Source organism: Oncorhynchus kisutch, linkage group LG10, assembly GCF_002021735.2.
Source record: "Oncorhynchus kisutch isolate 150728-3 linkage group LG10, Okis_V2, whole genome shotgun sequence".
NCBI lineage: Eukaryota > Metazoa > Chordata > Actinopteri > Salmoniformes > Salmonidae > Oncorhynchus > Oncorhynchus kisutch.
Genome location: NC_034183.2, coordinates 17077610 through 17102532, shown reverse-complemented (window position 1 = coordinate 17102532; position 24923 = coordinate 17077610). Strand labels below are relative to the sequence as shown.

The 24923-nt window shown below is 41.8% G+C and overlaps 1 protein-coding gene across 1 annotated transcript in view; it reads right to left on the bottom strand.

Moving 5' to 3' along the window:
• The window catches only part of LOC109898750 (plexin-B2-like), a 251784-nt gene that overhangs the window by 148438 nt on the left and 78423 nt on the right, over positions 1-24923 (bottom strand). The window contains exon 2 of the mRNA XM_031833225.1: positions 9621-9739. The gene's annotated coding sequence lies outside the window, so the exon portion shown is untranslated. The remainder of the gene's footprint in view (positions 1-9620; positions 9740-24923) is intronic.

The following is a 24923-nucleotide window of genomic DNA, read 5'->3' as shown; positions in this document are numbered from 1 at the left end:
GTAATCCTCCAAGAAGCTAGCCAGAAACTCCAAGAAGCTAGCCTGAAACTAGCCAGAAGCTAGCCCAGAAGCTAATCCAGAAGCTAATCAGAAGCTAGTTAGCTCCTTTACTGGCAAATCGTTAGTATTCAGCTAACCACGGTTTGTGGTCATCAGCTATCCTTTAGCTCGAAAATCTATCGCCAGTTCTGTACGGCGCAGCTCGGAACGGAACATACCGGACCAATTTTTCTCTCCATGTCCCTGGATTTTGACTGCTCTCTGGACATTCATACCCGTGTCTCACAGCTAGCTAGCTGCTATCCGTGTGACTATCGGCCTTCGTCGATTCCGGAGCAAACATAAATTATTCCGGAGCTAGCCAGCACCGTCAATCACTCCTGAGTTCCATCAATCACTCCTGGGCTGCAGTCACCTATCCGGACCCGTTTTACTGCCTATGCGGAGCCCCACCGGGCCATCACAACTGGACTGCTGACGTTATCTACCCGAAGGAGATCCGGCTGGCTCCTCCGTCGCGAAGTTACCTGAACGCCCATCTGCGGCCTGCTAACCGTTAGCTGTCTTACCGGCTGCTACCTGAATAGACAATCGGACAATTTATTTATTTTTATTATTATTATGTTTTCTTCTTGGGCCTCTATAACTATATCTATTGTTTTTATTTTTGTTGTTGTTGTGTGATTTGGATTAATCCCCTCTACCACACGGAACCCCACTAATCTACTGACGGAACGCAAGAGGTGGCTAATAACAGACCTCCATCCTATGCTAGCTTGCTACCGATGGCCTGGCTAGCTGTCTAAATCACCAACCAACCTCTCCACTCACTGAACCCTTTTGATCACTCGACTAAGCATGCCTCTCCTTAATGTCAATATGTCTTGTCCATTGCTGTTCTGGTTAGTGTTTATTGGCTTATTTCACTGTAGAGCCTCTAGTCCTGCTCACTATACCTTATCCAACCTATTAGTTCCACCACCCACACATGCAATGACATCTCCTGGTTTCAATGATGTTTCTAGAGACAATATCTCTCTCTTCATCACTCAATACATAGGTTTACCTCCACTGTATTCACATCCTACCATACATTTGTCTGTACATTATACCTTGATGCTATTTTATCGCCCCCAGAAACCTCCTTTTACTCTATGTTCCAGACGACCAATTCTCATAGCTTTTAGCCGTACCCTTATTCTACTCCTCCTATGTTCCTCTGGCGATGTAGAGGTGAATCCAGGCCCTGCAGTGCCTAGCTCCACTCCTATTCCCCAGGCGCTCTCTTTTGACGACTTCTGTAACCGTAATAGCCTTGGTTTCATGCATGTTAACATTAGAAGCCTCCTCCCTAAGTTTGTTCTATTCACTGCTTTAGCAAACTCTGCCAACCTGGATGTTCTAGCTGTGTCTGAATCCTGGCTTAGGAAGACCACCAAAAATTCAGAAATTTTAATTCCAAACTACAACATTTTCAGACAAGATAGAACTGCCAAAGGGGGCGGTGTTGCAATCTACTGCAAAGATAGCCTGCAGAGTTCTGTCCTACTATCCAGGTCTGTACCCAAACAATTTGAACTTCTACTTTTAAAAATCCACCTCTCAAAAAACAAGTCTCTCACCGTTGCCGCCTGCTATAGACCACCCTCTGCCCCCAGCTGTGCTCTGGACACTATATGTGAACTGATTGCCCCCCATCTATCTTCAGAGTTCGTGCTGCTAGGCGACCTAAACTGGAACATGCTTAACACCCCAGCCATCCTACAATCTAAACTTGATGCCCTCAATCTCACACAAATTATCAATGAACCTACCAGGTACCTCCCCAAAGCCTTAAACACGGGCACCCTCATAGATTACATCCTAACCAACTTCCCCTCTAAATACACCTCTGCTGTCTTCAACCAAGATCTCAGCGATCACTGCCTCATTGCCTGCATCCGTAATGGGTCAGCGGTCAAACGACCTCCACTCATCACTGTAAAACGCTCCCCGAAACACTTCTGCGAGCAGGCCTTTCTAATCGACCTGGCCGGGGTATCCTGGAAGGATATTGATCTCATCCCGTCAGTAGAGGATGCCTGGATATTTAAAAAAAATGCCTTCCTAACCATCTTAAATAAACATGCCCCATTCAAGAAATTTAGAACCAGGAACAGATATAGCCCTTGGTTCTCCCCAGACCTGACTGCCCTTAACCAACACAAAAACATCCTATGGCGTTCTGCATTAGCATCGAACAGCCCCCGTGATATGCAGCTGTTCAGGGAAGCTAGAAACCATTATACACAGGCAGTTAGAAAAGCCAAGGCTAGCTTTTTCAAGCAGAAATTTGCTTCCTGCAACACTAACTCAAAAAAGTTCTGGGACACTGTAAAGTCCATGGAGAATAAGAACACCTCCTCCCAGCTGCCCACTGCACTGAAGATAGGAAACACTGTCACCACTGATAAATCCACCGTAATTGAGAATTTCAATAAGCATTTTTCTACAGCTGGCCATGCTTTCCACCTGGCTACTCCTACCCCGGACAACAGCACTGCACCCCCAACAGCAACTCGCCCAAGCCTTCCCCATTTCTCCTTCTCCCAAATCCATTCAGCTGATGTTCTGAAAGAGCTGCAAAATCTGGACCCCTACAAATCAGCCGGGCTAGACAATCTGGACCCTTTCTTTCTAAAATTATCTGCCGAAATTGTTGCCACCCCTATTACTAGCCTGTTCAACCTCTCGTGTCGTCTGAGATTCCCAAAGATTGGAAAGCAGCTGCGGTCATCCCCCTCTTCAAAAGGGGGGACACTCTTGACCCAAACTGCTACAGACCTATATCTATCCTACCGTGCCTTTCTAAGGTCTTCGAAAGCCAAGTCAACAAACAGATTACCGACCATTTCGAATCTCACCATACCTTCTCTGCTATGCAATCTGGTTTCAGAGCTGGTCATGGGTGCAACTCAGCCACGCTCAAGGTCCTAAACGATATCTTAACCGCCATCGATAAGAAACATTACTGTGCAGCCGTATTCATTGATCTGGCCAAGGCTTTCGACTCTGTCAATCACCACATCCTCATCGGCAGACTCAACAGCCTTGGTTTCTCAAATTATTGCCTTGCCTGGTTCAACCTACTACTTTGATAGAGTTCAGTGTGTCAAATCGGAGGGTCTGCTGTCCGGACCTCTGGCAGTCTCTATGGGGGTGCCACAGGGTTCAATTCTTAGACCGACTCTCTTCTCTGTATACATCAATGAGGTCGCTCTTGCTGCTGGTGAGTCCCTGATCCACCTCTACGCAGACGACACCATTCTGTATACTTCCGGCCCTTCTTTGGACACTGTGTTAACAACCCTCCAGGCAAGCTTCAATGCCATACAACTCTCCTTCCGTGGCCTCCAATTGCTCTTAAATACAAGTACAACTAAATACATGCTCTTCAACCGATCGCTACCTGCACCTACCCGCCTGTCCAACATCACTACTCTGGACGGCTCTGACTTAGAATACGTGGACAACTACAAATACTTAGGTGTCTGGTTAGACTGTAAACTCTCCCTCCAGACCCATATCAAACATCTCCAATCCAAAGTTAAATCTAGAATTGGCTTCCTATTTCGCAACAAAGCATCCTTCACTCATGCTGCCAAACATACCCTTGTAAAACTGACCATCCTACCAATCCTCGACTTTGGAGATGTCATTTACAAAATAGCCTCCAATACCCTACTCAACAAATTGGATGCAGTCTATCACAGTGCAATCTGTTTTATCACCAAAGCCCCATATACTACCCACCATTGCGACCTGTACGCTCTCGTTGGCTGGCCCTCGCTTCATACTCGTCGCCAAACCCACTGGCTCCATGTCATCTACAAGACCCTGCTAGGTAAAGTCCCCCCTTATCTCAGCTCGCTGGTCACCATAGCATCTCCCACCTGTAGCACACGCTCCAGCAGGTATATCTCTCTAGTCACCCCCAAAACCAATTCTTTCTTTGGTCGCCTCTCCTTCCAGTTCTCTGCTGCCAATGACTGGAACGAACTACAAAAATCTCTGAAACTGGAAACACTTATCTCCCTCACTAGCTTTAAGCACCAACTGTCAGAGCAGCTCACAGATTACTGCACCTGTACATAGCCCACCTATAATTTAGCCCAAACAACTACCTCTTTCCCAACTGTATTTAATTTTTATTTATTTATTTATTTTGTTCCTTTGCACCCCATTATTTTTATTTCTACTTTGCACATTCTTCCATTGCAAAACTACCATTCCAGTGTTTTACTTGCTATATTGTATTTACTTTGCCACCATGGCCTTTTTTGCCTTTACCTCCCTTCTCACCTCATTTTCTCACATTGTATATAGACTTGTTTATTCTGTATTATTGACTGTATGTTTGTTTTACTCCATGTGTAACTCTGTGTCGTTGTATCTGTCGAACTGCTTTGCTTTATCTTGGCCAGGTCGCAATTGTAAATGAGAACTTGTTCTCAACTTGCCTACCTGGTTAAATAAAGGTAAAATAAAATAAATAAATAAAGTCTGAGACTGCCATCATTGAAGTAAATAAATCAAACTATTTGTCACGTGCCTACCGTGAAATGCTTTCTTACAAGCCCTTATTATAAGGATAGGGGGCAGCATTTCCACTTTTGGATAAATAGCGTGCACAATTTCAACTTCCTGCTACTCATGCCAGGAATATATTATATGCATATGATTAGTAGGTGTGGATAGAAAACACTCTGAAGTTTCTAAAACTGGTTCAATCATATCTGTGACTATAACAGAACTTATGTAGCAGGCAAAACCTAGAGGAAAAACTGTTCAGAATTATTATTATTTTTTCCTCTGACCGTTCCCTCAATTGTCTTTGCCAAGGGAAATTTGATAGCGACCATCTTACAGTTCCTACGACTTCCACAGGATGTCACCAGTCTTTGGAATTGGGTTGAAGTTAATCATCATCATAATCAAATGTTTTGTAGTGACGTTGTGTTTTGGAAAGCCGTTTTTTTCCGGATCAAACCTGCTTTATAAATGGACATTTTGGGTATACATGGACGGAATTAATCAGAAAAAAAGGACCAATTGTGATGTTTATGGGACATATTGGAGTGCCAACAAAGCAGCTCGTCAAAGGTAATGCATGTTTTATATTTTATTTCAGCGTTTTGTGTAGAGCCTGCTACGCTAGTTCTTTTGTTTACAACTGGTTGGTGAAACGAAGAAGAGGCACATCCTGGAACAACGTTACACTGTTGATAGTTTACAACTGGTTCAGGTGGGTGCATGCTTTCAGATAATAGCTTCTCATGCTTTTGCCGAAAAGCATTTTTAAAATCTGACATGTTGGCTGGATTCACAACGAGTGTAGCTTTAATTGAGTATCCTGCATGTGTGATTTAATGAAAGTTTGAGTTTTATAGCGTTTTATTTGAATTTGGCGCTCTGCATTTCCCGAGGCTATTGGCCACCTGAGACGCTAGCGTCTCCCCTATCCATAAGAGGTGTTAACCAACAACGCAGGTCGAGAGTTAAGAAAATATTCACCAAATAAAATAAAATTATGAAAAGTAACAATAAAATAACAATAAAATAACAACAATGAGGCTATATACAGGGGGCACCGGTACCGAGTCAATGTGTGGGGGTACAGGTTAGTCACGGTAATTTGTACATATAGGTACATATAGGTAGGGGTAAAGTGACGGTGCATAGATAATAGCAGCTGTGTAAAAACAAATGGGGGGGGGGTCAATGTAAATAGTCCAGATGGTATCCTGACCGGTTGCGTCACCGCCTGGTATGGCAACTATAGAGGGTAGTGCTTACGGCCCAGTACATCACTGGGGCCAAGCATCCTACCATCCAGGACCTTTAAACTAGGCGGTGTCAGAGGAAGGACCAAAAATTGTCAAAGACTCCAGTTACCCAAGTCATAGACTGTTTTCTCTGCTAACGCACGGCAAGCGGTACCGGAGTGCCAAGTCTAGGTCCAAGAGGCTTCTAAACAGCTTCTACCCCCAAGCCATGAGACCACTGAACAATTAATCAAATGGCCACCCGGACTATTTGCATTGGCCCCCCCCCCCCTTTATTTTTACATTGCTGCTACTCCCTGTTTATTAACTATGCATAGTCACTTTACCCCTACCTATATATACAAATTACCTTGACTAACCTGTACCCCCGCACATTGACTCGGTACCGGTACCCCCTGTATATAGCCTCATTATTGTTATTTTAATGTGTTACTTTTATTATTATTTTTTTTTCCTTAGTTAATTTAGTAAATATTTTCTTAACTCTATTTGGTCTACCTGTTGTATTCGGCGCATGTGACAAATACAATTTGATTTGAAGAACAGTGCAGATGCAAAAGTGCAGTATGTGAGGTTGCAAAAGGAGGGAGAGAAGGCACACAAGTGAGACAAAGAGAAGAGAGGAACCACAGAGGACAAGAGAGGAACCAGAGAGGAACCAGAGAGGACAAGAGAGGAACCAGAGAGGACAAGAGAGGAACCAGAGAGGAACCAGAGCGGACACAAGAGGAACCAGAGAGGACATGAGAGGAGAGGAACCAGAGAGGACACGAGAGGAACCTGAGAGGAGAGGAACCTGAGAGGAGAGGAACCAGAGAGGACACGAGAGGACGCGAGAGAAACCAGAGAGGACACGAGAGGAACCAGAGAGGACACGAGAGGAACCAGAGAGGACACGAGAGGAACCAGAGAGGACACGAGAGGAACCAGAGAGGACACGAGAGGAACCAGAGAGGACACGAGAGGAACCAGAGAGGACACGAGAGGAACCAGAGAGGACACGAGAGGAACCAGAGAGACACGAGAGGAACCAGAGAGGAACCAGAGAGGAACCAGAGAGGACACGAGAGGAACCAGAGAGGACACGAGAGGAACCAGAGAGACACGAGAGGAACCAGAGAGGAACCAGAGAGGACACGAGAGGAACCAGAGAGGACACGAGAGGAACCAGAGAGGACACGAGAGGAACCAGAGAGGACACGAGAGGAACCAGAGAGGACCCGAGAAGAACCAGAGAGGACACGCATCTGGTTCCATTCAGAATACCTTAGATTCCTCATCTGGCAGTTTTATATTAATCTCTTGCAACCTGGGCCTTGACTGCCCAGGAGAGCATAAAAAACGACACTCCTGTACACAAAGAAAGCCCTTCTCTTTAAGCATGACTGTGAGGGTGGAGGTTGAACGGGTGGGAGTACCCCCACAGGACATTCCTAAGGAAGCTTGGTTTGCCCTTCTCTCCTGCTGAGCACAATGAAGACGATGGTCCATCAGTATTATTTCCCCAGGAGATAGAGTTCTGGTGATGTACATGACTCAATCTGTGAGCAACAGGAGTGGAGATCATACGCAATACAACCCGGCCCCATTAACCACTGCCACGGAGACATGGTTACCGTTGCAGAGCGGCGAGAAGCGCTTAGCTCTGCCCTATCTACTGGCCCGTAATATTATTTTACGCCATGTTCCAGCTCTCTTTACAACCTCAAACATAATTCTGTCTCCATGGCTCAATAAAAATGTATTTATATAGTGGATTTATATAATGGGCTTCGAAATTATTGACAAAAAAACCTTGGGAAATTGTAATACTTTATACTAATATAATTGCTCAGAGCAACTGATTTTGTTAAACAAGTAATCTTATTTTTTCTCAAAATGGTAGGGTCAAAATTACTGACATTCCTAAATATTCTTAAAAAATATCCTGGCATGCAATGATTACTTTAACCTTTAACCTTGACTTTAGAAATTTGTTGGATGCATTTGCAGTAAATTTTTGTTTCAGATTATTTTGATTGATGTTGCATGTAAGGAATATGTGACCAAATACAAAACTTTGGACTACATTATTTATAAGAATCTTAAGCGACATCAATCATTTGGATCCCTATCTTTTTTGAGAAAAAACAATGACTTGTTTTATCAAAATCATTTTTTTCTGAGCAATTGTACTAGTATAAAAAAAATCATAATTTCCCAATTTTATGGAGCATTCAATATAGGTCAATATTTAATTATTTATTTTATGCAGTCATTATTGCTCATCTTTACAAGGGTGTCAATAAATTGGGACCCCACTGTATTTCTTTATTACATGCCTGTCCATATCACTGTATCTGCTCCTGTACAAAGGAAAGTAATATCAGTAGAGCTCTGGCCCTCTAGCCTTGTTGAGAGCAGCAGACACAGAATATTATTACCTTGAGCTGTCGCCTGTTCCCCCGTGCCATTCACTCAGGGCCTAATGGATTTTTTTATTATAATCAAATGAATACAATATCTTCCCATAAATAGCCTACTTAGAAAGTCCTTTTCTCTGCCTGCAATATGGTTGGATGTCCATCACGCTTGAGTGCAGAGGTGCCACATGTTTAATTCAAAGCCTATGCAATTTACGCATACTGCACACCGAAACACAGACTAGAGTTTTTGTTCTCCCTCCACCCATCTTACCTTCAACAGTCCACGTTTACAAAACCATTTAGGACTGTAGGAACAGACTGTATTGCATAACATTCACTGTATCTGAGAGAACTGGGGTGGGGTATAAAAAGAGGGTAGCAACGATGTACTATAGGGCACTCAGAGGTAAAGAAAGTGAATAAACTCATTGGAAAGCAGTCCCCTATACATCAGGTCTGGACATCACATCTATCTATGTAGATCTGACAATTGGGGGGGTGTTGAGAAGAGAAGAGGGAATCCAATCTCTCACACAGAGGAAGAGAGACAAGCAGGCAGATACACTATGGTCCCAAAATAACCCTGGAGGAATCCATGAATGAAATGACAGGATTGCAGGGGTATTAGAAAACCTGCTGAGGTGGTTGCTAATGCTGTTTATGGTGAGGTGTCACCGCTAGCAGGGGAAAAGTAAAACTGTCTGACTAATAAAATATGGACAAGCTTTTCAGAGTCGCCAAGCAGAAAATTCTAAACCGAGCTGAGGGTCTACCTTGACTTGTAGTTGGCCTACCGCCGATGCAGCGGGCCGGGCTTTGACGCATGTATCCGGCGTAAACGGCCACATATAAAGCCTTTAAAATAAATATATGTGAAGGCCTCTCAAAATGGGGCAGATAAACATAAACCCTGATATCCCAGCTAAGGATGGGATTATTGTTGCGTCAACAACCCCCGTACATAATAGTGATTACTGTCCTCTCTGCAGCGCCATCAGACTAAGGCAACGACTACGCTAGCAGACAGCCTGGTCCTAATTACCTAGAACTGCCAATTACTGACTCCATTTAATTATTTATATAGCTAGTCTGTTAGCGACACACATCCAAATAAAAATAGACTTTTCTGACTCCAAGCACTGATATCGGTGGCAGCTGTGTTGAATGGGTCTACAGGGCCTGCTGGATCACACTGGCTTGGGAATTCACTGGATTCAGGCAATGCTAGTCTGTGAGATACCCAGCTAGCTAGCTATAAATACCTCATGGCTATCAATTCAATGTTCAGTACCTGTTTACTACTCAATGTGCTGACAGCTTGGCCTTTGCAGTCGTATCGTAGTCGTATGAAAACAGTGGAACAGCAATATGTTTAGGGGTTTGTCCTTACTTCCTGTAGAGCTCAATTACTTCCTGTAGTTGCCAAGCAGGAAGTCCACAATCATATCCCTTCGTCGTCTGCTCTCCTGTTTATTCAGGCCTCTCCAGGGTGGCCACAGTAAAGAAGTGCTGAAAGACAACATAAAAAGAGCGTTTTAGAAAATTCATCCATTGTGTCACACTGAGGAAAAAATACAGTACCAGCAGTATGTTCAAATCTAAACATACATGACTGGTTGAGATCTGTTGTACAGTAAACAACTCTTCTACTGCCAATACCAAAAGGCCTCTGAAAACAATCCTTCCCTTTCTCTTTATCTGGCGAGTGAACACTCACTCAGTTCCTGCAGATGTTTCCTATCACCCACGGCTGCCAGGCGGCACCCAGTCAGTGACTGCTAGTGCTAGGGAGGGAAGAGGAAGGAAAGTCTACCATTCGTGCTCCAGTGAATCCTGCAGAAATTTGACATATCACTCTGCGATTTGTATGTCTCTGGATTTTACATGAAAATGTTGGGAGTCTCGTCTGGAGTATCACTCGCCTCACGCCCGTCGCTCCTCTTAAAGTAACTAGGCCTGGCTGGCTGTTTAGCTTATGTTCCCATAAACTCTGACGTCCACATTTCTCAGCCCCGGGGTGCAGATGGCCGATTAGCTCAGTCGACAGCATGTCAGCGAGTGAGTGTCTTCTCTGGAAGCACAGGCCCACAATCATACAACACTTTGTTAACCGGAAGAAATATGACACACTTTATTTGGATTGTCTGGATAGTTCATCTGTAGATAATCTACAGATTGTGATACCATCAACAAACTGTTGATAAACAAATACTTGCTAAAGTTGCATATTAAAGTTAGGGGTTACGGCTAGGGTTAAGATAAGGTTAGGGCTAGTAGTAGATATTTAGTTTAAATGTTACTGATAGTCTTTCCCAAACTGGCGGCCCGCAAGTCAAATGGTTTAATTTGTCCCCTCAAGTTTTCTGAGAACATAAAAAAATAAAAAGTTGTTTATTGTTGGACATAAAAGACTGTAAAAACACCAGGATATGAGTTAAGTGATTTTAAATTTACCAGTATTATTATCAAGTATTATCTGTTCGAGCTTCTTGCGGTCAATTTGACATCTGCAATACATTTTTTATTATGTTCTGGCCCCCCGACAATCCACTCCAGAAAAAGAATCAGCCCTCGGCTGAATCTATGATGATCCTTGATGTGTAGCATCTAGAGATGGACTATACAAATAAAGTGTTACCGAAATATGTCACTGCGTTGCCATACAGCTGCAGTGCTGGTAGTAGCGTGAGTGGAGTAGCATGCATTTTATTATAAAAAGTGTTGAATAAGGTCTAGACAGTGCTGAATAACTTTGCTGTATTCGTTGAGTCTCTCTCTAGTCATGGTTTTAAACGTTTTGAAATCTCACAGTATCAACTTTCCTGTGTGGTCGAGGCTTCTTTTACAGTCTATGGAATTCCTTGGAGATCAACCACCGCTCTATATGATGACACATACTGGTAGTAGGCCTACATCAGTGTTCACCATCCTAGTCGATCACCAAACATTTCTGTAAAAAAGCGACTTCCACTCACGCAACAACCAGCACTGCAACCGCAATGAGCGAGTATAGCAGAGTGTTCCAATAAGCTTGCATTGTTATTATTAGTGGCTTGTCTTTGTCAATATCTAGGAATATTTCACTTTCTCTGGTCATAAGAGTAACAACATGAATTGGTGCATGAGGAAGAAATAATGCTGTGTGACTTAAGTTTTGCTATTAGCTGGAAGACTGTGAGCAGAGAGTCAGGTGAGAGGCAGCCTCACAGGTGCTCCCTCACTCAGCTCAGACTGACCATCAGATGCAGGCCATCAGTTCAGTATGCTCACTCAGCTGTGCCTCACAAGTAATACAACAAATGACCTATCACCAGTGTGATCATATAACAATTGTGTTTTAATATAATTTCAAAATGGTCTGAGAAGAACAACATTGACAAGGCAATTCAATCATAGGCAATATGCAGAGATAATGTAGTGGGCCTCTAGTCTACTGCACAAACCTCATTGCTACAGAATGGTTTTTAATAGTTAATAGTCGCATAGGCTTACATTTTTTAAGTAATAATAAAAAAATTCTTGTTTGGTGACCACTGGCCTACATAGTATACAGTGCATTTTGAAAGTATTCAGACCCCTTTAATTGTTCAACATTTTGTTACATTACAGCCTTATTCTAAAATGGATGAAATAATTTTCCCCCTCATCAATCTAAAACAACACCCCATAATGACAAAGCAAAAACAGGTTAAGATTGTTTTGTTACAAAAGTTAAATAACACATTTCCATAAGTATTCAAACCGTTTACTCAGTACTTTGTTGAAGCACCTTTGGCAGCGATTAAAGCCTCGAGTCATCTTGGGTATGGCGCTAAAAGCTTGGCACACCTCTATTTGGGGGGTTTCTCCCATTCTTCTCTACATATCCTCTCAAGCTGTGTCAGGTTGAATGGGGACTGTTGCTGCACATCTATTTTCAGGTCTCTCCAGAGATGTTCGATCGGGTTCAAGTCCAAGCTCTGGCTTGGAATCTTGTTTTCATTGGTCAGAGTCCTTTAGGTGCCTTTTGGCAAAAACCTATTTTGGCATTGTCAATATGGGGTATTGTGTAATATTTTCCGAATGCACTGTATTTTCTCAGCACATACAATGCATATGCTTTTGACTGAGGTCCATATGAGGATCTTGATATGCTAAATAAGAACAACTTCTGATGCTAATTTTAGTTTTGCGGACATGCTCAATAATTTGACATTATTAAATCCATATCATTCTTTAAGACACTAGAGCTGTGTTTGACAATGCTTTGGATTTATGAATGCCCAGAGCGCACTCTGAGCGCACTCTGAGCGAGCGCACTCTACTCCGAGCACACTCTGGCACTCGAGATTGAATTTATGAACACACCCAAAATCGTGAGATGTCTAGCTGGTAATTTGTTATGCTAACAAGCTAGCAAGAGGTTAATAGAATAACAACTTAGCATAACAACTTTCAGTAGACAGGCGAAGCGCTAGTACGCCCAACTGAAAGGATACCATTTGTTTACAGTATACTAAAATGAACTAATAATATATACTTTATTTAGTATGTAGTATACAGTATGGGTATTCGAACACAGCTTAGTTATCATTTTTGTATTCCCTCTGCATTAAGGCACACACAACCTAAAAGCATTGTAAGTGGTAGCCTAACAACAAGAATTCCAACTGGCATTTTTGAATTTGGGTACTACAAATGAGTTGGTAAACAGTGTGTGGTCGAACGGACAACTGGAGAAACAAAGAAGTGAGAAGCTGTTCAGAAAATACCTCAAAGAAGTCTATGCTAAAGTGAGTAGCTCATTTTTATTTATCTTAGTAACTAGAATCAAGAATGGTAGCTAATTCGGCCAGCTCCCAGTAGGGCTATCTAGCTAACTAGGCTTGATATGGGGGTAAAAGCTAACTGGTAGACTAGCTAGCTAACAAATAGAAACATTGCCAACCCTTCAGGGATTACATGTTTTGCCCCTAACAAGCCTCAAGGTGACAGCTAATGTTTTAGGAGTATTTTGTATTACTAGTTAATATAAGATAGCTAGCTAACTAACTTAACTAGCAACTTGGCTAGCTAGCTTGTTCCAGTTATCGTAAACTCACCCCATTCCGTACAAATGTGCGTAACCGCTACAAAGAAAACTAATGGGACTGTAGCGACTGTGTTGACTTCAAAATCAGGGGTGTGAACTAGGTTTCTATGGTAATGGCTCTATAGTATTGGAGAAAAAACAGCTAGGTGGGACAACCCTCCGTTACATCGGTACGTGTCATGTCGTATCGTACAGCACGCATAAAGCAACTATTTCTGTCTTACAATCTCTCTCCACCAGGTGTAGCACTTCTCTCATCGTTTAAAAACAAGAACTGGACAGTGACGGGGGTAAGGGGGGATACCTCGTCATTTTTTGCGTCATCATTGCATGTAATCATCATTCTCAAAACCGTTGTTTACTTCTATGATCACTTTAGCACCGCCCTAAAAAGCCGATTACAATTCAACACAAACCTTCAAATAGGTATGTAATGACAAATTATATAAACTCTTTATAGTGTTTTATTTACATTTTAGAGGCGATAAGTTGGACAGATCGAGTGACGCATTAGTTTCGCTTCCCTACCCTCCATTTAAAAAAAGACCCGACGGGGCTCATTGCCTGCTTGAATTATGCAGAAACAGGCAGCGTTTAGGCCATGTAATTGATTCTGTTGGAAAGGGGAGAAATTGTGCTTTACAATGGTATTGACATTACAGTTGATCTGGAAGTATTACGTTTTGGGGGTGCTATAATAATGGAAATTGTACGGACCAAGGCGATGTACGAGTTTACTAGAGCCATTCTCCTCCCCTTCATCTAAAACTGATTGAAGAGGATTTAACAAGTGACATCAACAAGGGATCATAGCTTTCACCTGGATTCACCTGGTCAGTCTGTTTTCATTCTATAGCTAGAGGACTACTTAGTTCTCCAGAAGTGATCAGCATCATTTGTCTTTATCAGTTGTCTAGTACTGTCTATTTGCTAGCTAGGACCATCTACTTTAAGTGTGGCCTGTTTTCCCAGTAGCCTACTTGGTGGGTGAACTGTTGACTGCTCATAACTTTCAGATGATCGTTGACATAGGAATCAGGATAAAGGGGCAGAATAATTTGTGACTTGTTTTGGTAATCAGTGGCTGTATTGCAGGGGGAGTGGTTTCTCCTCTCCTAGGCAATCAGCAATTAGTACAGGGAGGTGTGCTCTTCACCTCTGCTAGGTAATTAGCAATTAGTGTTAGTACCCTACCTCTTCAGAGTATTTTAAATAATCCCTCTCCTCCCTCAACACCCCCCCTTCTAGCTCTGACTTTGCTGATAGCTACTTTGTTCAGGAAAAGTGATATGTGGTTGTCCCACCTAGCTGTATTAAGATGAATGCACTAATTGTAAGTTGCTCTGGATAAGAGCACCTGCTAAATGACTCAAATGTAAATGACATGGAAAGAGCTAGTGTTCTTAATGTGTTGTACACTCAGTATAAGTGTAGGTGCCTATTTGTATGATTCCTCTCTAACAGACAACTTCCTCCAGAATTTCAGAAACCACATTCTAGGGCAAAATATCCATTGTTCTCATGGAGCAAAACTGTTTTGTTTATGCATACTCAGATTGTGCCGCTCAGTGGAGGTCTTTAAACAGGAGCCCAGTTCAGCTCCATACAGTTTTTGCCAGATCTGGATGATAGTTCACTAACTCCATAGTCACTGAAACACAGCACCCCCACCCCCTACCCATTAAATGCTCACTAGGCATTAGATCATGTTGTAGGAAGACTGTGCTCTTACAGAAAGGATAAATTGTGTACAAGAGATCCACCACTGTGGCTCTCCAAAGCGCTTAGTATTTACATTACAGTTGCGAGGGGCAGACCTTGTTTGCAGGGGCTTGAGTGGACGGGTGTTTGTGGCCCGGAAGCCGGATCTGTTCCAACCGTGTCCGGGCAAGAGAGACAGAGCCCAGTCAGCCTCGACAGCTTGGATACTCACAGGAGGTGATGGGATACTGGAGGACTGGTGTACCATGTTGAGGTTGAGGAGGGGAAGGATGTGAGTAGGATGGGTAAGAAGTTTTTTTTTATTATTATTTTAGAACCCCAAGGACTTGGCATCCACAGTGTTGCATGAGCAAAATCTAAAAGTAGGCCCTTTGATGAAGACCTGAGCTGTGAGTATCATCTGTATACGCTTGGGTTGAGGTAATCATCATTCAGCTAGACCTTGAGGGAAAGAACAGCAATATTTTTGCAGAATTTACACATTCCAAGCATGTTATGCCTCCGTGTGATATGAAATACCTTCCTTTAATCATGATTTTAAAAAATGATGCTGGGAATTGAATAATACATATGATATTGCCTCGGAGGACAATATAATCAGCTAAAGTATGTTGGCTATAATGATAACAATCTACATTGTCTTCAATTAAACAAACAGTATTTTTCCAACAGAATTGCATCTCCCTTCAAATTGGACAATAAATTCAGCAAGACAGCTGTGTTTGGTTAAGAAAGATTACATGAAATGTCTCGATAGCCCCAAGGATGCATGTTACTTGTTATTTGCAGACCATCGCTGCAATTTCATCCGTATTTTCAATAGATCCCGTCATTTAAATTGGGATGATTTCTGTGATTCTGTGTGACAAAGTAATTATTCACACTCGTCTTTGAGGATGCCTACTTATATTCTGAATATCATAAAGAGGACTTTTGATGTTTCAAGTGTTTTTTTTCTCCTGATTAACCTGAACAAACTTCAAATGTGTCAGAGGAAGTGTATCGCCTGTTCAGGGAATTTATTTTTTTACATGTAATATCCCTTTAGAAAATAAAGTGGCAGCATTTTTTAATAAGAAGATAAAAAATATAAATAAAGAGCTTTTTATAGTATGTGAGACTTGAAAGTAGTCCATTCTCCAAATTAACACATTTTTAGTGTTGGACCAAATTATTTATTTTCACAAGGAAATTAGTGTGACAACCTAGAACTCAAAGTTACTTGTAACTGAAAATGTATAAAACACATGCTGTCAAGCTAATTGATACAAAAAACATTTTTTTACACATATACCGGTCAAAAGTTTTAGAACACCTACTCATTAACTTCTTATGGCTGGGGGGCAGTATTGAGTAGCTTGGCTGAATAAGGTGCAGAGAAGCTACGATATACATATTATTAATAGATATGGATATAATACACTCTGAAGTTTCTAAAACTGTTTGAATAATGTCTGTGTATAATAGAACTCATATGGCAGGCAAAAACCTGAGAAAAAAATCCAACCCGGAAGTGGGAAATCTGAGGTTGGTAGGTTTTCAAGTCTGTGCCTATCCAAAATACAGTGTAAAATTTGGTCCGATTGCACTTCCTAATGCTTCCACTAGATGTCAACAGTCTTTAGGCTTCTACTGTGAAGGGGGAGCGAATAAGAGCCGTTTGACTAAGGGGTCTGGCAATGAGCTAAGTCTCGCGCGTGAGCACGAGCTCTGTTCCTTTTCATTTCTAAAGACAAAGGAATTGTCCGGTTGGGATATTATTGAAGCTTTATGATAAAAACATCCTAAATTCTATACATCGTTTCACATGTTTCTACGAACTGTAATGGAACTGTCGTCTGAACTAAGTGCCTGCGCCTTGTGAATTTGGATTTGTGAACAAAACGCTCAAACAAAAAGGAGGTATTTGGACATAAATGGACTTTATCGAACAAAACTTTTTTTTTTGTGGAACTGGGATTCCTGGGAGTGCATTCCGATGAAGATCAAAGGTAAGTGAATATTTATAATGCTATTTCTGACTTCTGTTGACTCCACAAAATGGTGGGTATCTGTATGGCTAGTTTTGGTGCCTGAGCGCTGTACTCAGATTAATACATGGTGTGCTTTTTCCGTAAAGCTTTTTTGAAATCTGACACAGCGGTTGCATTAAGGAGAAGTATATCTTTAATTCCATTCTTAGCAATTGTATTATCATCAACATTTATGATGAGTATTTCTGTAAATTGATGTGGCTCTGCAAAATCACTGGATATTTTGGAAGCAAAACATTACTGAACATAACGTGCCAATGTAAACAGATCTTTGGCTATAAATATAAACTTTATCGAACAAAACATACATGTATTGTGTAACATGAAGTCCTATGAGTGCCATCTGATGAAGATCATCAAAGGTTAGTGATTAATGTTCTATATTCCTGCTTTTTGTGACTCCTCTTTGGCTGGAAAAATGGCTGTGTTCTTCTGTGAATTGGGGCTGACCTAACATAATTGCATGGTATGCTTTCGTCGTAAAGCCTTTTTGAAATCGGACACTGTGGTGGGATTAGCAAGTTTATCTTTAAAATGGTATATAATACTTGTATGTTTGAGGAATTTTATTTATGAGATTTCAGTTTTTTATTCAGTGCCCTGCACTTTCACTGGATGTTGTCAAATCGATCCTGTTAACGGGATTTCAGCCGTAAGAAGTTTTACTTTATTTGTACTATTTTCTACATTGTAGAATAATAGTGAATATATCAAAACTATGAAAAAACACAATCATGTAGTAACCAGAAAACTCCTCCATGCTTCACGGTGGGAACCACACATGCGGAGATCTGTTCACCTACTCTGCGTCTCAAAGACATGGTGGTTGTCAAATTTGGACTCAGACCAAAGGACAGATTTCAACCAATTTAATGTAATTGCTTGTGTTTCTTGGCCCAAGCAAGTCTCTTCTTCTTATTGGTGTCCTTTAGTAGTGGTTTCTTTGAAACAATTTGACAATGAAGGCCTGATTCACGCAGTCTCCTCTGAACAGTTGATGTTGAGATGTGTCTGTTACTTGAGCTATTTGGCCTGCAATTTATTTGGGCTGACATTTCTGAGGTTTGTAACTCTAACAAACTTATCCTCTTATCCCCTCAGCAGAGGTAACTCTGGGTCTTCCTTTCCTGTGGCGGTCCTCATGAGAGCCAGTTTCATCATAGCGCTTGATGGTTTTTGTGACTGCACTTGAAGAAACTTTCAAAGTTCTTGAGATTTTCTGGATTGACTGACCTTCATGTCTTAAAGTAATGATGGACTGTCATTTCTCTTTGCTTATTTGAGGTGTCCTTGCCATAATATGGACTTGGTGTTTTACCAAATACGGTTATCTTCTGTATACCACCCCTATCTTGTCGCAATACAACTGATTGGCTCAAATGCATTAAGATGGAAAGAAATTCCACAAATTAACTTTTAACAAGGCACACCTGTTAATTAAAATGCATTCCAGGTGACTACCTCATGAAGTTGGTTGAGTGAATGCCAAGCATGTGCAAAGCTGTCAAAGGAAAAGAGTGGCTACTTTGAAGAATTTGAAATATAAAATATTTAGATTTGTTTTAGAGGTCGACCAATTAATCGGAATGGCCGATTTAATTAGGGGTATTTTTGGACACCGATTTGGCCGATAGAAAAAAAAAAGTACACTTATTTAACTAGGCCTAGGAACGGTGGGTTAACTGTCTTGTTCAGGGGCAGAATGACAGATTTTTACCTTGTCAGCTCAGGGATTCAATCTTGCAACCTTACAGTTATCTAGTCCAACTCTCTAACCACCTGATTACATTGCACTCCACGAGGAGACTGCCTGTTACGCGAATGCAGTAAGAAGCCAAGGTAAGTTCCTAGCTAGCATTAAACTTATCTTATTAAAAACAATCAATCATAATCACTAGTTAACTACACATGGTTGATGATATTACTAGTTTATCTAGAGTGTCCTGCGTTGTATACAATCGATGCGGTACATATTCGCGAAAAAGGACTGTCTTGCTCCAATGTGTACCTAACCATAAACATCAATGCCTTTCTTAAAATCAATACACAGAAGTATATATTTTTAAACCTCTATATTTTGCTAAAAGAAATCCAGGTTAGCAGGCAATATTAACAAGGTGAAATTGTTTGTGTCAATTCTCTTGCATTCATTGCATGCAGAGTCAGTGTATATGCAACAGTTTGGGGTGCCTGGCTCGTTGCTAAGTAATTTGCCAGCATTTTACGTAATTATGACATAACATTGAAGGTTGTGCAATGTAACAGGAATATTTAGACTTATGGATGCCACCCGTTCGATAAAATACGAAACGGTTCCGTATTTCACTGAAAGAGTAAACGTCTTGTTTTCGAGATGATAGTTTCCGGATTCGACCATATTAATGACCTATGGCTCATATTTCTGTGTGTTACTATGTTATAATTAAGTCTATGATTTGATAGAGCAGTCTGAGCGACGGTAGGCACCAGCAGGCTAGTAAGCATTCATTCAAAAAGCACTTTAGTGCGTTTTGCCAGCAGGTCGTCGCTGTGCTTCCAGCATTGATCTGTTTATGACTTCGAGCCTATCAACTCCCGAGATTAGGCTGGTGTAACCGATGTGAAATGGCTAGCTAGTTAGCGGGGTGCGCGCTAATAGCGTTTCAAACGTCACTCGCTCTGAGACTTGGAATGGTTGTTCCCCTTGCTCTGCAAGGGCCGTGGCTATTCTGGAGCGATGGGTAACGCTGCTTCGAGGGTGGCTGTTGTCGATGTGTTCCTGGTTCGAGCCCAGGTAAGGGCGAGGAGAGGGACGGAAGCTATACTGTTACACTGGCAATACTAAAGTGCCTATAAGAACATCCAATAGTCAAAGGTATATGAAATACAAATCGTATAGAGAGAAATTGTCCTATAATTCCTATAATAACTACAACCTAAAACTTCTTACCTGGGAATATTGAAGACTCCTGTTAAAAGGAACCACCAGCTTTCATATGTTCTCATGTTCTGAGCAAGGAACTGAAACGTTAGCTTTCTTACATGGCACATGTAAGAAACACACTTTTACTTTCTTCTCCAACACTTTGTTTTTGCATTATTTAAACCAAATTAAACATGTTTCATTTTATTTGAGGCTAAATTGATTTTATTGATCTATTAAGTTAAAATAAGTGTTCATTCAGTATTGTTGTAATTGCCATTATTACAAATAAACATTTTTTTATTTTTTTTTATTCATTTTTAAATCGTCCGATTAATCGGTATCTGCTTTTTTATGAACTTGGATTAGCTAACAATGTGCCATTGGAACACAGGAGTGATGGTTGCTGATAATGGGTATCTGTACGCTTATGTAGAAACTCCATAAAAAATCTGCCGTTTCCAGCTACAATAGTAATTTACAACATTAACAATGTCTACACTGTATTTCTGATCAATTTGACGTTATTTTAAAATGGACAAAACATTTGCTTTCTTTCAAAAACAAGGATATTTCTAAGTGACCACAAACTTTTGAATGGTAGTGTGTATATGTTTATATGGGATAAGGTAAAGTTCTCTCTCAAGGGGGTACCACCCCTCAGATTCACCAGGCCCAACAACAAGATGAGAAAATGTCATATTTTGTTCGCTCCCGTGCACTTTAATTCATTCATCCCCAAGCACCTCTTTGCACTGGGGCTCAGCCAAGGCCCAAGGGGAAGATGATTGACACTTCATGACCCATGTGGATACCCCAGACCGTGCCATTAGCATGCTCATATGGGAGCAAGCAGCAGGAACTCTGAACAACAGAGAGCAACAGAACAGAAGCAGATGAAAGAAAAGCATATGTTTTGTGTTATGAATTTTTTACTTAGCTAACCCTAAGCACACTTTTCTTCATTTTTTTTTATTTCACCTTTATTTATTTCACCTTTATTTAACCAGGTAGGCCAGTCATTTACAACTGCGACCTGGCCAAGATAAAGCAAAGCGACAAAATGTTCATCATATGTACACTATGACAGACAAAATGAGAAAAAAAATCCCGAAAATCACATTGTAGGATTTTTTTTATGAATTTAGTAGCAAATTATGGTGGAAACAAAAGTTTCTCAATACTTTGTTATATACCCTTTGTTGGCAATGACAGAGGTCAAACGTTTTCTGTAAGTCTTCACAAGGTTTTCACCCACTGTTGCTGGTATTTTGGCCCATTCCTCCATGCAGATCTCCTCTAGAGCAGTGATGTTTTGGGGCTGTTGCTGGGCAACACAGACTTTCAACTCCCTCCAAAGATTTTCTATGGGGTTGAGATCTGGAGACTGGCTAGGCCACTCCAGGACCTTGAAATGCTTCTTACGTAGCCACTCCTTCGTTGCCCGGGCAGTGTGTTTGGGATCATTGTCATGCTGAAAGACCCAGCCACGTTTCATCTTCAATCCCCTTGCTGATGGAAGGAGGTTTTCACTCAAAATCTCACGATACATGGCCCCATTCATTCTTTCCTTTACACGGATCAGTCGTCCTGGTCCCTTTGCAGAAAAACAGCCCCAAAGCATGATGTTTCCACCCCCATGCTTCACAGTAGGTATGGTGTTCTTTGGATGCAACTCAGCGTTCTTTGTCCTCCAAACACGACGAGTTGAGTTTTTACCAAAAAGTTATATTTTGGTTTCATCTGACCATATGGCATTCTCCCAATCTTCTTCTGGATCATCCAAATGCTCTCTAGCAAACTTCAGACGGGCCTGGACATGTACTGGCTTAAGCAGGGGGACACGTCTGGCACTGCAGAATTTGTGTCCCTGGCGGTGTAGTGTGTTACTGATGGTAGGCTTTGTTACTTTGGTCCCAGCTCTCTGCAGGTCATTCACTAGGTCCCCCCCGTGTGGTTCTGGGATTTTTGCTCACCGTTCTTGTGATCATTTTGACCGCACGGGGTGAGATCTTGCATGGAGCCCCAGATCGAGGGAGATTATCAGTGGTCTTGTATGTCTTCCATTTCCTAATAATTGCTCCCACAGTTGATTTCTTCAAACCAAGCTGCTTACCTATTGCAGATTCAGTCTTCCCAGCCTGGTGCAGGTCTACAATTTTGTTTCTGGTGTCCTTTTGACAGCTCTTTGGTCTTGGCCATAGTGGAGTTTGGAGTGTGACTGTTTGAGGTTGTGGACAGGTGTCTTTTATACTGATAACAAGTTCAAACAGGTTCCATTAATACAGGTAACGAGTGGAGGACAGAGGAGCCTCTTAAAGAAGAAGTTACAGGTCTGTGAGAGCCAGAAATCTTGCTTGTTTGTAGGTGACCAAATACTTATTTTCCACCATAATTTGCAAATAAATTCATAAAAAATCCTACAATGTGATTTTCTGGATTTTTTTCTCTCATTTTGTCTGTCATAGTTGAAGTGTACCTATGATGAAAATTACAGGCCTCTCATCTTTTTAAGTGGGAGAACTTGCACAATTGGTGGCTGACTAAATACTTTTTTGCCCCACTAGATGTGCAGATGATGTGCAAGTAGAGATACTGGGGTGCAAAAGAGCAAGAGGGTAAGTAATAATATGGGGGATGAGGTAGTTGGGTGTGTGCAGGTACAGTGATCAGTAAGCTGCTCTAAGCTGCTTAAAGTTAGAGAGGGAGATATAAGACCCCACAATGAGTGGGAACCCCATATTACAACACAGGCTACACAAAAAATTGGGGTATCTGACATTTCAGCTGAACTATATTTTGTCTGGAGTTATCAACAGGCATCGTGGGCTGGGAAAAAGCATCATGGGCTGGGATCGGGGAGAGAAAGTCAAGCACAGGAGTTCTCACCGAAATACACAGTAGATTATAGAGGAGTACACTGAGGAAGAGCTGCTGTCTGATTTCTAAGCCTAGCACAGATGGAACCCAGTCGCTCCTGACTCCCGGCTAAGGGATGCAGAGTAAGACTCAGTGTTAATGGTTTTATGGTTTAGCAGATTTCACAGTGAACCCCAGAAAGTTTACAGAGGTGGTGACGGGTTGTGGGCTCCAACCCAAACACATCTGCCTGACGGTCATGATAATATTTGTCTTTCACTAACATGAATTATCGCAGTTATTATTCACTGTCGGGGTATATGAAAAGAGCCAAGATGCTTGTGTTTTGCACAAAACAACACTAATGTCTGTTATCCTTCACATCTCGATTCACTGAGATTTTCAACCTCTCCCTGACTGAGTTTGTAATACCAACATGTTCAAGCAGACCATCATAGTCCCTGTGCATAAGAAAGCAAAGGTAAACTGCCTAAATTACTAATGCCCCGTAGCACTCAAGTCGTAGCCATGAAGTGCTTTGAAAAGCTGGTCATGACTCACATCAACACCAACATGCCAGAAAACCTAGACCCACTCCAATTTTTATGCCGCCCCAAAAGATCCACAGATGACGCAAAAGCACTCCACACGGCCCTTTCCCACCTGGACAAAAGGAACTCCTATTTGTGAATAATGTTCATTGACTACAGCTCAGGATTTCAACACCATAGTGCCCACAAAGCTCATCACTAAGCTAAGGACCCTGGGGACTAAACATCTCCCTCTGCAACTGGAACATAGACTTCCTGAGGGGCCGCCCATAGGTGGTAAGGGTAGGCAACAACACATTTGCCACACTGATCCTCAACATTGGGGACCCTCAGGGGTGCGTGCTTAGTCCCCTCTACTCCCTGTTCACCCACAACTTTGTGGCCAAGCACGACTCCAATACCATCATTAAGTATGCAGACGACACGACAATAGTAGTCCTGATCACCAACAACAATGAGACAGCCTATAGGGAAGACGTCAGAGACCTGGCAGTGTGGTGCCAGAACAACAACGTCTCCCTCAACGTGAGCAAGACAAAGGAGATGATTGTTGACTATAGAAAAAGGAGGGCCGAACACACCCCCATTCACATTGATGGGGCTGTAGTGTAGCGGGTCGAAAGTTTCAAGTTCCTTGGTGTCCCCATCACAAACAAACAATCATGGTAAAAACACACCAAGACAGTCGTGAAGAGGGCACGACTACACCTTTTCCCCCTCAGGAGACTGAAAAGGTTCTATAGCTACAACATCGAGAGCATCCTGACCGGTTGCATCACCACCTGGTATGGCAACTGCTCGGCATCTGACCGTGAGTCGCTAGAGGGTAGTGCGTACGGCCCAGTACATCACTGTGGCTAAGCTTCCTGCCATCCAGGACCTATATACTAGGCACTGTCAAAATATTGTCAAAGACTCCAGCCACCCTAGTCATAGACTGTTCTCTCTGCTACCACATGGCAAGCAGTACTGGAGCGCCAAGTCTACGTCCAAAAGTCTCCTAAACAACTTCTACCCCCAAACCATAAGACTGCTGAACAATTAATCAAATGGCCAACAGGACTATTTACATTGACCCCCCCCATTTGTTTTTACACAGCTGCTACTCCCTGTTTATTATCTACAAATAGTCCATTTACCCCTACCCACAAGTACATTGACTCGGTACCGATACCCCCTATATAAAGCCTTGTTCGTCATTGTTATTTTATTGAGAATTTTTTTAGGGGGTAGATCAGCATTAATATTTTAGATTGTAGCTTCCTTCAATGTAACTGCATCATTTCCAATCCTCTGTATGTACAATGGGGAGAACAAGTATTTGATACACTGCCGATTTTGCAGGTTTTCCTACTTACAAAGCATGTAGAGGTCCGCAATTTTTTTTAATCATAGATACACTTCAACTGTGAGAGACGGAATCTAAAACAAAAATTCTGAAAATCACATTGTATGATTTTTAAGTAATTAATTTGATTGACATAAGTATTTGATCACCTACCAACCAGTAAGAATTCCGGCTCTTACAGACATTTTAGTTTTTCTCTATGAATCC